The sequence below is a fragment of the Octopus bimaculoides genome, chromosome 4 (genome assembly GCF_046866305.1).
Source record: "Octopus bimaculoides isolate indiv1 chromosome 4, ASM4686630v1, whole genome shotgun sequence".
NCBI lineage: Eukaryota > Metazoa > Mollusca > Cephalopoda > Octopoda > Octopodidae > Octopus > Octopus bimaculoides.
The window spans coordinates 107,359,308-107,374,307 of NC_142931.1; the positions used below are offsets into that span (position 1 = coordinate 107,359,308).

General features: G+C 35.9%; 1 protein-coding gene across 6 annotated transcripts in view; it reads left to right on the forward strand.

Annotated features, from left to right (window-relative positions):
* Nucleotides 1–15,000, forward strand: part of LOC106877704 (uncharacterized) — a 153,671-nt gene that overhangs the window by 87,480 nt on the left and 51,191 nt on the right. The window contains exon 2 of one of the 6 annotated variants that reach the window (XR_016241641.1): nt 8,986–9,195. The exons of 4 other annotated variants lie outside the window; for them this stretch is intronic. The gene's annotated coding sequence lies outside the window, so the exon portion shown is untranslated. Of the gene's footprint in view, nt 1–8,985; nt 9,196–13,163; nt 13,315–15,000 lie in introns of those variants that run through there. One more of the 6 variants, XR_016241639.1, reaches the window with a different exon arrangement.

Consider the following 15,000-nt stretch of genomic DNA (forward strand, 5'->3'; position numbering starts at 1 on the left):
AAGATAGTTAAAATGTGCAGGTAAATGAAATAATCAGGATCAAGAAGGAGAAAAAGGCAAATGTTCATACACACATGATGCAGAGAAGAAAAGAAATGGGAGCGGAGGTGAGAGAGGAATCGAATGGTCTTTTGTTTTAGAGAAGAGAGTGCGTAAGGAGAAGAAAGCAACAGGAGGAGTGGTGTGGTCTGTGAAGGTGGGTGTTGGCAAATTAAAGAGTGAGTAGCGGTCGAGCACAAGTGACGGACGGGGCGAGGGTAAGAAAGAAATCGGTGATTCAAAGGTATCAACTAAAACAAGGAGTGCTCATGTATAGAAAGATGTGTGTGAGTATGTGTGTGTGTATGCGTGTATGTGTGTATGGCTGTGCTTGAATGTACACCAAGTGTAAGTATGTGCATGTATGTATGTGTGTTGCATGTCAATGTGTGTGTATATATGTATATTTATGTGTGTATATGTCGAGAGAATGAATAGCCAATGACTAAAAAGACATGAGAGTATCAGTGGGTGTACATGTGTGTGTGTGTGTGTGTGTGTGTGTGTGTGTGTGTGTGTGTGCGCGTTTGTGAAGGTTAGGTGGGTGTCCCCGCATATCTATCTGTGAGTATCAAAGAGGAAAGATGGCAGGTAAACAGAAGTGTATGTGTGCGTGCATGTGTGTGTGTGTGTGTATGTGTGTGTGTGTGTATGTGTGTGTGTGTGTGAAAGAAAGAAAAATTGCTGAATTGAGGTGCATATATGTGTGTTTATATACGTGTATAATTGAAGGATGTGAAGGAGTGAAGGCAAAGGGGTTGCACAAAAGGAAGTGTGTGTTTGCGGAATCTGTGTTAATGTAGGTGTGTGTGAATGGTGTGTGTGTGTGTGTGTGTAAATAAAATAGTTGGGTGTAAGGGGATGGAAGTATGTTTAATTGTCAGAACTTCGAAATAAAACTTATTTTGATGATCAAATCGGTGGTAAAAGAACAAGATCATCGCACGGTGTTTGTCCTAAATATCTTTCTTGTCAGATTTATAGAAGCAATTCTGCCAATGTTTCATTCAGTTTGAACCCTGAAAGCAAGAGTACAGACTCATGGCTATTTGTAGTATAGATAAAAGTTCTATATGACTGTACGAAAATGTAGCTATTTAGTGATTTGCACTAAGTCGCATGACCGAAAAGAGAAACAACCACTGAAAAAAATGCGTATTCGTTTATCGAAAAGAGAAAGAAAAAATATTACATTCACATAACTGTTTTCTTCTTTTCTGCTTTCAATCATTGGATCGTAGCCATATCGGGTAACACAACTGCCATGTGTTTATAATCGTTCATATCGACCTTCTGTACATTCTCTGGTCCTGATTTTGGTTAACATGCGGTTTAAATGGTTAAAAAACATTTATGTAAATTGATTGGAAGTGACAACGGTGAAATTCAGTAATTTCATGGTAAGCTATAATAAATTGATAGGAACAACGCTTCTGCTTCTTGTTTCTTTCTGTACAGCTCATTAGTTGAGTAGGAGTATTACATTGTTCTCATATAAATGTGTTGGCTATCATGCACCTACACACAGTTGTGTTCGTTGCTGCTTGTAGTATGTTGGAGTGGTGCACTTCAGCTGTTATTTCTGAAATACTTAAGATATCATTAGACGGTACTATACATGAAGATTCCTTTCGATTCGGTATAATGAAGACGTTCTGTTAATAAAATTAAGGGATTTCACCAGTTCATCGTAGGTTCTCTTTTCGAAATTATGGAATGTCACTGTCGTCATTTTCCTCAATTTACTTACATTTTAAAAATTTCTAAATGAATGTTAAATCTTATTTCATCGATTTTATAATATAGAAATTGCAGAGTGTTTATTGGCAATAGAGGAAATAACTCAGACGGACATTAAAACCGCTGGGTATTGCTGTTCGAGTGCACCGGAGTTTTTTCCTCTCTATTTTTATGGTGTTGAAAGAAGAATAAAAATGTAAAATACGAAAAAGGGATTTTTTGTCACTGTAAATTAGTCGGGTCTGCGGTAAGGATTCTGCTTATTGGCAAACGATAGCAGATACAAATTTGATAAGAATTTACCACGAAATACATATTCATTTTATGATGTGAAAATATTTCAGGAGTTTTACTCTTTATGCTGAGTTTCATGAAATTTGTGAAATTAGTTATATCATACAGGGAGTGTCTCATCCTCTACGTGTCAGTAATAATGCTATTATTTGGTATCTATTGCTGTGGTGATACTGCTGGAGACTTCAGCGCTTTTTGTAATTGCTTTACCAAATCGACGTTATTAATCATAATTAATACTTATAGTGTCTTTATCGCTGTCGTCTCCATTAGAATGTCTTTCATGATCGAACAACTTCTCCAACTCATTCAGAAAAGTATATTTTTCAAGGCAACATAACATAAAAATAGATTTTACCTAATACCATGTAATAAAGATTTCCACACAGTTTAGCATAGAGCTTTCTTAAGGAATAATGATAAAAGAAAATTGATAGTTGGACAGTAAATCATTTTGAAGTAACTTAAATGTAAATCATTTTACAAATATATTTATATATATTTGCATAACAACCAGTGTAATTTACAAGAGAAATAAAAGATGAGAGAGATATAGCGAGAGAGAAAAATAAAAGAAAACTGTAAAAGCAAAGTAAAGATGAGAAAAAGAGAGAGAGAGCGAAAGAGATGAAGAAAGAGACAAAAAAGAATGTTAAAGCTAGAAACATTAAATGAATCGCAAAAAGAATAAAATTTCTGATGAGACAGAGTAAGAGACAAGATTACATTTATATGAATGCTTTTTACAAAACTTATCATTCCGTGTTTAGTGGTACTTAGTCTTGAATGATAGTTAACAATTTTGTTCATGCAATTTCTGTCGGCAGAAGTATAAAGTCTTCAAAGTAATACAAATGAAATATCTATATGTATTTTTTTTCCTTTTCGTGCTCCCAATACTATTATAAAATTGAATAGGTTTAATAACAAACCTAAAATTAAAACAAAACATATATTTTCCATATTTATATAAAATAAAAATATCTTTGTGTGTCGATTTTGACACGCGTGTTAAGAATTTTGAAACATCATTCTAATAAACACATAACACTTCAGATCATAATAGAAGACGTTCGCATTGTAGATTTTCCTTCGTATGAATTAAATATTAGTAACGTTCTGTGCTATAATTTTAAACAGTTCACTGCTTGTTAAAGCATTGTGCATTGTATTTTTACACACGCAACACCATGTTGTTATAATTAGGTTTTGGCAACTGAGGCTACACTTGACAGCTGAAACACTGCGTAATTAATAAATACTTTATTTACTTGCAGAATTGGGTAAAATATCTTCTACGCGTCTGGCGACTGCCATGGAGGGGTGGGGGGTCTTCTGTAACCACTTTGTTTCAGTATCTCTCGAAATTTAGGCCAGTCTTAATATACAAAATAACTGATCGTGTACTCTAATTACAAGTTCTCATGATCGCTAATTAACTCCGGGTCAGCACTACCACAGCAGGCTTGTAATGAAAACGGCCCGGCGGTAATCTTACCGTTCTTCTCTAGAGTCAGTTCATATCTAAGAACATCCAATGTGTCCCTCCATAATACTGTATAATTTGTGGGAATGTTGCTACTTATAGCATGTCGTGCAATTAAACAGTTTTCTTTTTGGCTCCTCTGAATGTACAACAGTCTACCCAGTAAACTATGGCTACCCAGGCACCCGTCACAAGAGAAACCTTCCTATTTTTCTCGAACCATTTTTCGAGTTCACTCAACTGGCAAGATAACTACAACCAAATGTCCTTCGAGTCATACCGTTTTCTATTTAAAAAAAAGATTATATTGAATAAGGATATAATTGAAAATGAACAACAGCAAAACACGGGAGGGTCACTACAGAAGCCCCGTTGATCATATGTTTTCTTTATCAGTGCTGATCTGGTTCTAAGCAACAACAACATTTGTAACACCCTATTTTCTTTTACATAAAATATTTAAAAAAAGAAACCCTTCCTTATAATTTAAGATAGAAAATACTACTCTGAAGACACGCTTTTTCTCCACATATAAAGATAGAGGCTACAAGAAACAAAACATGCTGAGCTTTAAGCTAAAAGACATTTCACCCAAATATGTACTTGATGCTTCTCTTGTATGGATGAATACATCAACATTTACAATGTCACACTTGGCTCTTGCCCATTATTTAGAAAAGAATGTTTTCTGTAGAATAAGCTCTGATCTGATTAAGACAGGAAATCTCTTTATTATACTAAATTATATAAGCCTGTCGTTGTTTCATATCGATTTTTACTTATACTTTGTCACATTGCGATTAATACTCAGCAAATTAAATCTTATGTCCCCAAGATAGATTCCTTTTGACTACACACAAGGCCAGATGCTGTTTATTCAATAGAAGCAACTATAGTGTCTTACTTGAGTTTACACTGAAAATGAATGAAAACGATACCAAGTCAGACAGTGAACAGAAATTGCAGAAGACAATGAAAGCTGAATATAGTAAAACATATAGCTCAATGGATTTATCAATTAAAGAACAAGAGACATCGCATGATTTACTGGCGAGAATTTAGTGTTAATTTAACAACTCTGCGTTATGCTGTCCATCCACCATCGTCATTTGTCTCCTACATTTAGATGTTTGAATGTTATCATTATCTAGATGTGAACATACTCGCTGTAGCACAATCTTAGCTTGATTCATATTCTCATTGTTATATATGCCGGGGTCTATAGAAGAAAATAGATCTGATGATATTCAAAAAGCCTGCAGATTTAAAACAAAAACTCACTGAGTCAAAATACTCACTTAAAACGCGACATTAGTAACAGGAAGCAATTAAACTGTTTTTTGACACCTATTGAGAGTGGTTATTTTTTTACTTATCTATTTTCACTATCTTATACCAACTTCCACAGGTTATGTTTTCCTCTTTTGCACAGAAAATAACCAACAAATAGAAGTCAAGAAAGAAATATCAAATGTTATTGTCAGGAATTGAGGAAAAGCAAATCTAAATGCAACTTTCATTGACACTAGTAATTTAATAATGATGATGATGATGATAAGTGCCCCTGCCACTTCCCTTCCCAACGCTTTCAGTCATACTGTAACCTCTCTTAGCCTTCACTTGCTCTACAACGCTGGGTGCATCTCGGCAAGTGATTGTAACAAACATGCAGATTAAAAGTAAATAATAATAATAATAATAATAATAAGAAGAAGAAGAAGAAGAAGAAGAAGAAAGGCCTCAGTATGGCCTGGGTGGACTACCAAAAGGCTTTCGACAGTGTTCCCCACACGTGGATTCTGGAAACACTAGCCATAAACAAGGTGGCACCAATTATCATAAAATACATAGAGCACTCAATGAACAAATGGCAGACAGTGCTACAGCTCCAAACAAAAGAGGGACTTGTGAAAACGAAAGCCATCCCCATTAGAAGAGGAATATTCCAGGGAGACACGCTCTCTCCACTCCTGTTCTGCCTGGCACTCACACCTCTAACAGAATTGCTAAATAGAACTGGATGCGGTTACAAATGCTATGGAAAAACAGTCAGCCACCTTCTATATATGGATGACCTAAAATTATATGCAAAAAACGACAAAGAGCTAGAAACACTACTACAGACAGTACACGGCTTTACCAAGGAAATAGAAATGAAATTCGGATTAGAAAAATGTGCCAAAGCAACCCTGAAAAGAGGAAAATTAGTTAAAAGTAGCAATATAACACTAGATAAAGCCAATGAAATAAGAGAACTAGACGAAAGCCAACCATATAAGTATTTAGGAGTCAATGAACTAGATAGGATACAACATACACAAATGAAAGAAAAAATAAAGAAAGAGTACTATAGACGAGTTAGATCAATACTAAAAACAGAGCTCAATGCTAAAAACAAGATAATGGGTATCAACACTTTAGCTGTCCCAGTTATAAGCTACAGCTACAACATCCTTAACTGGACACTAAACGAACTATGTAAAATAGACAGGAAAACAAGAAAAATAATGACAGGATATAGGATGCACCACCCAAAATCTGACATAGAAAGGCTATATATACAACGCACAGAAGGTGGCAGGGGTCTTATACAGCTAGAAAACTATTATAAAATAATCACCATAGGACTGCAAAAATACCTACTCCAGAAGCAAGGGAAACTAATACAAATAGCCACAAAACACGAGCAAAACAAAAAACTGTTTTCAGTATTTAAGGAAGCTGACAAATACAAACAAGAAATCAATCTACCTAACAAATACGAAGAAGAAGAAGAAGAAACAACAAAAGCTATAAAACAAATGAAATCCAAACTAAAACTAGAACAGCAACGGACCATGATAAAACGATGGCAAGAAAAGCCCCTACATGGTAAATACTGGGCTAAACTAAATGCGAAAGAAATAGACAGAGAAAAATCCCAGCAATGGTTGAGAAGCTCAGGACTCAAAGCAGAGACTGAAGGATTTTTAATTGCTGCACAAGACCAAAGCCTCCCCACCAGAAATTACCAAAAACACATAATGAAAAGAAATATAACAAGTAACTGTAGAATATGTGGAGATCGACAAGAAACAATAAATCATATTATCTCTGGCTGCCCAGTCCTGGCTAAGAAGGAATATATTCACAGACACGACAGAGCTGGGACCTATATACACTGGAAGCTATGCCAACATTATGGAATAGCAACAGAAAAAAGATGGTATAAACACACGCCAGAAAAGGTCACAGAAAACGAGAAAGCAACCATACTCTGGGATATGCCAATACACACAGATAGAGAAATTAAGGCAAATAGACCAGATATAGTTGTCAAAGATCATGAAGGAAAAAAATGCCTTCTAATTGATGTTTCAATACCAGCAGATGACAACGTTTCTCTAAAAGAAATGGAAAAACTTTCAAAATACAAAGACCTGGAAATAGAGATAACTCGAATGTGGAATCTAAAAACAGAAACAATTCCTATCATAGTAGGTATAATAAAAAAATATTCAGACAAATACATAACAAAAACACCAGGACTTACAAATATATATAACATACAGAAAATTGCACTACTGGGTACTGCACACATTCTACGCAAAACACTTTCAATACAGTAAACATAAGAGCACCACAGCAAACCACAGCACATACCCAAGGCGCACAGAGCTGCGCTCGGTAGTGAAGTGAAAGTACGTTATAAAAATAAAACTACTGAATGATAATAATAATAATAATAATAATAATAATAATAATAATAATAATAAATATAAAGATCTTGAAATAGAAATTAGCAAAATGTGGAATCTGAAGACGAAAACAATACCTATTGTCATAGGTGCCCTGGGAATGACAGCGAAACGGGCTGATTACTACCTAGATCAGATACCAGGAAACCCCAAAATGGCTGAAGTTCAAAAGATAGTGCTCATGGGAACTGCCCATATCCTACGTAAAATACTGTCTATGTGATCTCAAATTTTAAAGCAAACACATAATTTTCTTATGGTTTCTTAAACATTCACTTGAACAAAACTGTACAAATCGAAATATATGGTACCCTAGGCATAACACCTACATAAACTTCTAACTTGTTGTCTCTTGAGGTCTCTGGGTGAGACTTGGATCCAACTTGTACAAATGCAAAACAAAAGTCAAACATAAAATAATAATAATAATAATAATAACAATAATAATAATAAAAATAATAATACATCGCACTCCTCTGGAACTTCACCATTCAAACTGACAGAAAGATAGACGCAAATAGGCCAGACATCATACTGAAAGACTTCAGACAAAAATCATGCCTCCTCATTGATATGACTGTCCCAATCGATATAAACTTATCTGCCAAGACCTACCAAAAACTGAGCAAATATAAAGATCTTGAAATAGTAATTAGCAAAATGTGGAACCTGAAGACTAAAACAATACCTATTGTCATAGGTGCCCTGGGAATGACAGCGAAACGGGCTGATTACTACCTAGCTCAGATACCAGGAAACCCCAAAATGGCTGAAGTTCAAAAGATAGTGCTCATGGGAACTGCCCATATCCTACGTAAAATACTGTCTATGTGATCTCAAATTTTAAAACAAACACAATTTTCTTATGGTTTCTTAAACATTTTCTAGTACAAATCCAAATGTACAAATCCAAATATATGGTATGTACAAATCGAAATATATAGTACCCTAGGCATAACACCTACATGAACTTCTAACTTGTTGTCTCTTGAGGTCTCTGGGTGAGACTTGGATCCAACTTGTACAAATGCAAAACAAAAGTCAAACATATAATAATATTAATAATAATAATGATGACAATAATAATAATAATAATAATAATAATAATAATAATAATAATAATAATAATAATAATAATAATAATAATAAGGTATAGGCACAGCCCAGAAAAGGTCACAGAAAATGAGAAAGCAGCCATACTCTGGGATATGCCAGTACACACAGATAGAGAAATTAAGGCCAATAGGCCGCATATAGTTGTCAGATATCACCAAGAAAAAAATGCTTTCTAATCGTTGTATCAATACCAACAGATGTCAATATTTCTCTAAAAGAAACGGAGAAACTTTCGAAATCCAAAGATCTGGAAATAGAGGTAACTCGAATGCGGAACCTAAAAACAGTAACAATTCTTTTCTTGTTCTCCGTGTATTTCTTCTAGACGAGTTGTCCCTTGCAGTTTCTTTCTCACTTCCATTATTATCTTCTCTTGTTCCATCTTTTCTAGCCTTATTGTGGTCTTAATTTGTCTAATCTGATCAGACAGTCATTGTTAACTCCCATCCTTCAGCTCTTCATACTGATATCTTTCCAGAGCTCTAATAGCCCTTTCCTATAGCCTATTTTCTATGGTTTATTCCTAAAATAATATTCAAACAATAACTTTGTTGTTCTCCTTTGCTGTTAAAGTTCAGCAGCAGCTTTACGACCGGGCCTACGCTGCTGTTCCACAGGACACCTTCCGAACTCGACACCTTCCGAACTTGACATTTTCCGAACTCGACACCTTCCGAACTCGGCACCTTCCGAACTCGACACCTTCGCTTCAACGTCTTTGATGCCGTTAGAATTCATTCTCATAATTAACATTTCTCTTGTAACTGAGGTATGTATTCAAAGGTAACTATCAATCAGTAATTATACTGTGTTACTATCCGTAGACAGGTTGTCACCTAAGATTTCTGAGAGGCTTGTCTGCCCTGGTTTAAGCTGGTTTCTCTGCGTTGGTAGCCACCTCCAGTATTCATCCTCGCAATACTTAAAGACTCATATATGTTGTTGGATGGCCTTTGACTTTCTTGAGATCAACCGTCCTTTAACAGGTTTTATTTTTCGTCCTGCAGAGTATCAAACAAAATCCACCCTCCTCACCAAACAAACGCTTGGTAGGATTGTGGTTTAGTCGCCGAAGGCCATTTCATGAAAGAGGTTGTATTGAATTCTATGTTACCAATAGCAGTAAAAGTGACCTGACATATTACAATTACTATTATTATTACCAGTTCCGTCTCAACCACCAAAATTATTACTTCCACTAAAATCAATAATACTTTTATTATCATTCCAGTTATCATTCCTATTTACCATCATATTATTATGATAATTCGCACAATCATTACCATTAACAAAACACAAGTGGAGGTGGTGGGATGAACCTATGATTTCGGGTTTTCAAGCTTTCCGTTACGAAGATTTTCGGTATAGGTAGTGTGGGCGAAATTGGATAGACGCACCGCCAGCAAACAAGTTTCTAACACTGAATAGAAAGATAGCAAAGCCTCATCAGCAAGCAGGTTTTTAACATTAAATAGAAAGATAACAACATTCAAAGCAATAAAAAAAAAGAATAGAAGACGAAGACACCTGATTGAAGTGCTGTGCAATGGAACTGAACGCGAAACTACTTGGTTGTGAAGCGAGCTCCTTAACCATACAGCCATCTCTACACCTACATTTGTATACATTCGCTGCATGCGTATGGGTGTCATACGTATAGACACACATTGCTTACTGCGGCATCGTACACCTTCGTCTGTGTGTGTGTGTGTGTGTGTGTGTGTGTGTGTGTGGTAATACGTATGAGAACATGCAAACTAGCATCTTAGCTTCCATTATCCCTGTTTATTTCTTAAACTATGTATGTGTGTTTTTTCTGTGTTTTTTTTTTATATTTGCCTGTTTGCGTGTATCTAAGTATGATTATTTTCTGTCCGCAGCTTGATTCCATCTGTTCGCCTACAGAGTTGCAGATGTGTATGTCAATAATGCTTTTCATAAGCTGCTTTCTGCAATCGTTAACCTAAGAACAAAAACCACCTCTTTCCTGCCTGAGCGGCGTTCCATTCCATCCTTCTTTTTCTTCTTCCTTTTCAACCATACCCTTTCTTCTTTATTTTCTACCATACCTTTTCTTTCCGCTTTTATTTTCACTCTACCTCCAATTTCACCCAGTCTTAAATTCTCTTTATTTGTCTTTCCAACAACGTTTTTCTCCCACGGGGATGTGCAAGGACTAACTAAAAGCTGAACATGAAGTTTAGTATGTCGTATAAGCATAGTGAAAAATTTTGAATATTATAACGAATGTTGGATGACTAAAATGTAAAAAGCGTATTTTGTTGAATAGAATTTTACCCTCTGAAAATTAGGACACAAGTTATACTTAGAGTGGTAGAAATAAATCAAACAAGACGATACAGCTGGCTTAAGTTTGAATGCAAAATATAAATATTCCAGCAATGATATAAAAACATGGAGACAATTTCACACCAGAAACTTGAAGAAAGAGTTCTTTAAGTTCCATATTCCAAAAAATTATATAAATATATTTTTTGTGTTGAGTGATCTTTTCTCTTCCTTCTATTTACATTTACGTGTTTATATCTTCATATTACTCCTTAATAGAGTAAAAACCTTTTGCAAAGGCATAATAAAACACAAACTAATTATGAAACTTTTGTTTTTGAATTCTTCTACCCAAAAGTTCTTCAATCATGTTAAAGAAATCTTCCCTCAGAGAAACCTGAACATTTTATAAGGAAAATCGAATGGTGTGCAGATTGTTTTGACAAATTCAGGCTAGTGCATATTAATTTGACATAAATATACCAGGAATTCCCAGTAAGAATTTTATTCGCAGAAGAGCATATTACCTTCGGAGAAGTAAAAATTTGAATGAGACCTTTTGAATTTGGTAAAAAGAGTTAGCAACGTATTAATTTCCAACTACTTTTAAAATTCTTTAAACAAGAATTTAACATAGCTACGAAATTCCAGGAAAATTCATATATCACTGGATAAGACGAAAATATCTTTAATAATATTTTAGAAAAAAAATTATACATAGCTCTAAGCTTTAAAACCAAAGGTATTTCCTTCTATTGTAGAATAATTGTTCATCGGTTATAGCATAGCTCAGCGCTGTTAACAATAAATAGCACCGCAAATAACTTAATTTAATATCACAGAATGCTAAATCTTCCACAACTAAGCCTACTCAGATTTACTTTCTGTTTATATCATTATACCAATTAGGGAATTTGTTCTTTCTGCATAGATGGAGATCCATTTTGTTATTCGACAAAACATTCAAAGTTGTCTTATGGTTTGATGTCTCCATGTCATTCTACGACGAAACAAAATCAGTGGAATCCATATTGCAGACATTTTGTATGAAATTATTTCCTATGAGCTAGAACAGATCTCGTTAAAGCAATATGTTTAAGAATTACTGTTGAAATTATTCGCAGCATACGAGGGTGGGCCGAAAAGTTCATAAACTATGAAGAAGTGATACTACAGCTGTAAAATCTTGCATGCATTAATTTCAACACTTCTTATTAATAGCTGCATTATTTTATTCAGGTAAACTGGCATTTCACTGCTCAAGGTCTTCAAATGTAACTACTAGCTACCTCTCATGTAAATGGATAAAATTTGGCATCGTGGTATTACCAAGTACCTTCAGGGAAAGGGTTTAGCTCCCAAGCAAATGGTTGCTACGTTAGGAGATTACGCTCTAGTTTTATCAGCAGTGCAAAAGTGGGGAGCTAAATTTGGGAGAGGAAGGGAAAGCCTTGAAGATGACTCAAGGTCTGGACATCCTGCAACTGCCACCACTGAGGTAAACATTGACTGAGTTTACTACATGGTGATGGTTACAGACAATTGACAATAAATCAAATAGCGAAGGCTATTAACGTATCCCATGAGAGAGCTGAGACCATTCTGCGCAATGAATTTATACTAACAAAGGTTTTTGCTTGGTGGGTGCTACATCTTCTGACACCTGATTAAAAGCGCCCCAAGCAGATCACATCACAGGAAAATCCGACATTGTTTGAGGCAGATCCAGCTGGTTTCCTTGAACATTTCGTAACCCATGACGAATGTTGGCCAGAGACAAAGAGACAATCCATGCAGTGTAAACACCTCTTCTCATCTGCTCCAAAGAAGGTCAACATCGTTTTATCTGTAGGGAAGGTGATGGCATCGGTCTGGGGGTGTAAAAGGCATTACCTTTATTGACTATCATCAAAAGGGCCACACCATCGATGGAGAGTATTATGCCAACTTGCTGAGGCAGTTACGAAAGGTTGTCAAGACCAAAGACCCAGGAAAACCTACGAAGCGTGTCTTATTTCATCAGGACAATGCTCCAGTTCACAAGTACAGTACTTGGCGTGCGTAGCTGTGGCTTTGAACTAGTCGATCGACCTCTCTATTCTCCTGATTTAGCTCCATTAGACTATCATCTGTTCCCCAACATGAAAAATATTTGGCTAGGAAGCAGTATCGCAGTGTTGATGACATCATGTCTGCTGTTAATAGATTTTTTGACCAACAAGATGAAAGAGTCTTCACCAAGCGAATCCAAGCGCTGCAACATCGATGAAAGAAGTGTGGACCACAAGATAGACTATGTCAAAAAAGAAACCTCATTTGGTCACATTCCATAAGAATATTTTGGTCAGCCCATAACCTGTTCAGCCAACCCTCGTAGTTAAGTATCTGGATATAAACCTAAATTGTGAAATGAATACATTTTCCTTATCATGATAATAATAATAATAGCTTTTCTACTTTAGGCACAAGGCCCGAATTTTGGGGAATGGGCATAATCAGTGAAATCGACTTCAGAACTTGAGTGGTACTTAATTGATCGACCCCGGAATGACTAAAGACAATGTCGAATTCAGCAGAATTTGAACTCAGAACGTAAAGCCGGAAGAAATGCTGGTAAGCAATTTGTTCGACGCACTAACGATTCTACAAGTTCACCACTTTAACAACAATAGCAGTGATAATAATAATGATTTTCGATTTTGGCACAAGGCCTGTAATTTCGGGGGAGGAGATAAATCTGTTACATCGACCCCCAGCGCTCAGTTGATACTTATTTTATGGAGCCTGAAACTATGAAAGGCAAAGTCGACCTCGGCCGATTTTGAATTCAGAACGTAAAGATGGACGAAATGCTGCTACGGATTTTGTCCGGCGTGCTAACGATTCTGACATCTTGCGGCCTTCTATGATAGTAAAATGTTATCTTTTGAGCAGGCCTGTTGGTGGTGAAGGGAAGCCCATATGAGGATGTAGAAAGAGAATGCATGATATTTGGATGGAGGTGCAAGGCTTGGATATTACGGAACAGAGACTGAGTGACCAGGCATGAATAATAAAGAAGAACAGATGACTAACAGAGCTTGATGAGATTAAGAAGATGGTGACGATTGAAAATATAGTGAATGAAGATTAAGTGGCTACAGAGAATGTTGATGCGTTTAAATTGAATGAAGGTGTTTAGGAGAATGATGCTGGTTTAAGTTTTGAGAATGTAGAGGAACTGAGTGTTGAGGACAAAGGAATAATCACAGACATCACTGGTATCATTGAGAAAAGTCTGGTCATGGAAGTAAATGGGTTTAAGAAAGTGGATAGAATCTTGTTTATGGGATGGCCTCCGAAGGTAAATAAAACACTGAAAGAGATTAAGATGGATTGTATGACTGGAACAAATAGATTAGTTAAAGCTTGCATCATCTACATAGGAATAAAAATAGGTCTTGAACCAACATGTAAAAATGGAAAAGTAGAATAAAGCAATCAATGAACGAACTACGGAAACTTGTCAACATCCTGGAAAGAAAGAAACAAAGGAGAAGGAGAGATATCGGGAACTAGAATGTAGATATTGGTCAACAAAAGTGGTTAAATGTAATCCTTGAAGAGCCAAAAGAAAGAGTACTGGCTAAAGATATAAAAAATTAAAGATATGATGAAAGAATTGAATACTCTAAGGTCAGCAGTTTGCTCCAACAGGATCATAAAAGGATTAACCAGCAGTTGAACGGAAAGGTTAACAGCACTGAAAACCTGACGTTGAAAAAATTAGGTTTTGGAATGAAAAAGACCATAAGAAAGATACTGAATAGTTGAAGGAGATAAGATCGGGGGAAATGATGTAAAGTAGAACAATATAAAGATAACAGCTGAAATGTTGACCGAGCAGACAACAGAGTTTCCAAATTGGAAATGTCCATGACCGGACGGGGTACAAGAATACTGGTTGAAAACTCCCAGTATTACACGAAATAATAACTGTGTAAATGGATGAAATGATCAACGTCGGGGTCGAAATCCCGAAGTGGATGACCGCAAGGAAATCTGTTCTTTGCCAAAAGCACCACGGTAACTCTGATGTAGAAGTTAATGACAGGAATAATATCTAATTGTGTGTATGAGTTCATTGAAATGGAAGTCATACACTGGAACAGAAGGTCCACAAGATGAAAAGCCGTGGGATAAAAGATCAACTTCTGATAGGCAGAATGGTGTTGAACGACTGTAAGAAAAGATATATTAATTTGGGTATGACATGGATCGATTATAAGAAAGCTTATGACATGGTTCCGCATTCCTGGA